The sequence below is a fragment of the Bison bison genome, unplaced genomic scaffold (genome assembly GCF_000754665.1).
Source record: "Bison bison bison isolate TAMUID 2011002044 unplaced genomic scaffold, Bison_UMD1.0 scf7180017864378, whole genome shotgun sequence".
NCBI lineage: Eukaryota > Metazoa > Chordata > Mammalia > Artiodactyla > Bovidae > Bison > Bison bison.
The window spans coordinates 7,350,464-7,352,494 of NW_011494950.1; the positions used below are offsets into that span (position 1 = coordinate 7,350,464).

Below are 2,031 nucleotides of genomic sequence, written 5' to 3' on the forward strand. Positions count from 1 at the left end.
GGCAGCTGTGCCCTCACTCAAGGATTCAAGTATTTGTCTGTTGGAAACTCTGGGGTTCTCAGTAATACCAGCCCTAACATAAGGCTGAGCCACAGCTATCTTCAACAGGATGTTCCTGCCAGCCTCTGCAGTGAGGCATGGTTGTTCAAAGTCAACCCCATGGCAGCCCTCAGGCTGCCCTGCAGTCCTGGCCCCATTGTCAAGGGTTCTGGGGAAAGAACTACCAGGCACAGTGTCACTGATGAAGTCCATGGCATTCTCAGGGCTGCCATAAGTCTTGGGTGTCCCCAACAGGGGCACATTATCTATGAACTCCACAACCTCTACACCTACACTGTTCGAGACTGCTGGATTGGCATGGCCATTGACCAGGGCTTCTGTGGAAGTACTACTCTCTCCACCATCATTTGAGTAACTCTAATACCCAGGTGGACATTTTCCTTCCTTTTTATGCTTCATTTGTTCTAACACCTAAGATGCCACTGTTGTCTAAAACTTCCACCTCCACATTAGAGCTGCCATATGGAGGAAGGGCAGAGCCTCAGTACTGGTAGCTGGTAAAGCTACAATTCACTTCTTTATCTATGTCATCAGAAATCTTGCTGGAAGTTGTGCAACTAAGGACAAATTCAGGGGCCTATGGATTCAATGTGCTTGAAATGCTGTAGTTGGGAGTTCTTGGCAAAATGTCACTGGGTTCAGTTACTTCATTAATGCCAAATTTAATTATCTGATAATTTCTCTATCAACAACTTGTGCACACAGAACTGTTCCACTGTATGGAAGAAACTCAACTGAAGAGCACTGAGTCACAAAGAACTGATTTAATTCATCAGGGCTAAAATTCCCCAAATATACTACAGGTTGACAGGGCCATGGCAGCCCATTTTAATAAGCCTTGGTGCTCAACCAACTCTTCACACTGCTTCTTCTTTGCATCAAATTTTAATTTATATATATTCTCAATAAGATCCCTTAGGTATCATTACCAAAACTGTTATAGAATAACAACAACAACAACAAAATACATGTAATAAGTAGTTAAGGAATAAATGAAGAGGAGGAAGAGGATGGAAAAGCATTAAAGCAAGACAAGTGGAAACTAAGGGTGTTCACAACAATAAGAGAGTAGAGTTCAATAATTTTATAGACACAAAAGAACCAAGGTTCATTTTATTCCACCCTTCATTTTGAAATAAGCACCAAGTGTCTAGATACTAATATTTATTCCCCTTTTGCCAATGTTTCCTCCATATTAAATACTTGTTCAAAAGACAAAAATATAATTCTGTCCTTGAGATTAAAAACAACAATTACAAAAGTAACAGCAGTATATATACTGTCCCAAGGAAATAGCTCTGTTCCATTTGAAAGAACTTAATATTATAATCCTCAATAATGAAAGGAAACTGCATTGTATAATGAAGTAAAAATAATAAATCTATAATGAAGATCTCTAAACAGAAGTCATGGAAACTGGACAATTTACTGTCTGCTCTTAATTTTTTTGTCAGGATTTTTATTTTAACTGAGAAAGGAAGTTTGTATGCCTGGGTTGCTATTGGCCTCAGTCATAATTTCCAACTACATTTATTCACAGATGACTACATATTGTCTTCTATTCCTGAATTTTCTTTTGGCCAGTCAGAACAGACAGAAAATATGTCTGTTGTCCTTTGCTATACTATTCATTGCAGTGAAAAGTAAATAAGAACTATTTCATCTTCAGAGTACTTTTCTTTCTTTTTTTTTAAATTTATTTCTTATTTTGGATATGACTTTCCTTTTTTTGTTTTGTTTTGTTAAGGAAATTTAGTTCCCTTCTTTAAATTTTTTTTTGATGTGGACTATTTTATTGAATTTGTTACAATATTGTTTCTGTTTTGGTTTTTGTCCATAAGGCATGTGGAATCTTAGCTCCTCTGTTCAGTTCAGTTCAGTCACTCAGTCATGTTCCACTCTTTGTGACCCCATGAATCGTAGCATGCCAGGCCTTCCTGTGCATCACCAACTCCTGGAGTTCACTCAAAC

General features: G+C 38.0%; 1 pseudogene; it reads right to left on the reverse strand.

Moving 5' to 3' along the window:
* The window catches only part of LOC105001084, a 5,421-nt pseudogene that overhangs the window by 2,519 nt on the left and 871 nt on the right, over window positions 1-2,031 (reverse strand).